The following is a 930-nucleotide window of genomic DNA, read 5'->3' as shown; positions in this document are numbered from 1 at the left end:
TCGCGGCGTGTAATCTGCAAAGCGATATATCAGTCCGTAATTGAATGAAATCGGATCTATTTTTGGTCTTATAATCCGTACAATAAAAGCTCTCATAGCGGGGCCATCCTTCCCCCCCCCTCTCCCCCTCTCCTCCATCTCCCCCTCTTCTCCTCCCCCTCTTTTCCATCTCCTCCATCTCCCCTTCTTCTTCCCCTCCTTCCTTTCCATGTTCTTCATCTCCCCATCTTCTTCTTCCTCTTCTTTCCATCTCCTCCATTTCCCCCTCTTCTCCCCCTCCTTCCCATCTCCTTCGTCTCCCCCTCTTCTCCCCCCCTCCTTCCCATCTCCTCCGTCTCCCTCCTTTTTCTTCCTCATATTTTCCTCATTTTACTCCTGTTGCTATCATTCCATGTCTCTGCTTCCTTGCCCTCTCCTTTATCACCCTTCCTCCTCCTCTCTTATTCCTCTCTCTCCTTCCTTCCCACCCCGCGCCTCTTCTCTCTCCCTCCAATCCCCTCCTCGCTCTTCTTTCCCCTACCACCTTTCCCCACCCTCCACCACCCTTCCCCACCATCTTCCCCTACCACCCCTCCACATCACCAACCACCCTTCCCCACCACCCTTCCCCACCACCTCTCCCCACCATCAACCACCCCTCCCCACCATCAACCACCCTTCCCCATCCCCTATCCACCCTTCCCCACCACCCTTCCCCATCCCCAATTCACCCTTCCCCACCACCCCTCCCCATCTCACATTCACCCTTCTCCACCCCACCCCCACCTCCCCAACCTCTTCTTCTCCCCCACACATAGATATGGACTGATTTTATGCTCTCTCGATCATCGTTCGAGTCTGTTTTCTTGTTTGTTGTTACGGCGGATGATTTAAAGCATCTCTTTATCCCGGGATCTTCCCAGCATCCTTGATCAGCGCCACTTACGACCG

Source organism: Penaeus monodon, chromosome 31, assembly GCF_015228065.2.
Source record: "Penaeus monodon isolate SGIC_2016 chromosome 31, NSTDA_Pmon_1, whole genome shotgun sequence".
NCBI classification, from domain to species: Eukaryota; Metazoa; Arthropoda; class Malacostraca; order Decapoda; family Penaeidae; genus Penaeus; species Penaeus monodon.
Note: the sequence above shows the minus strand (reverse complement) of the source record.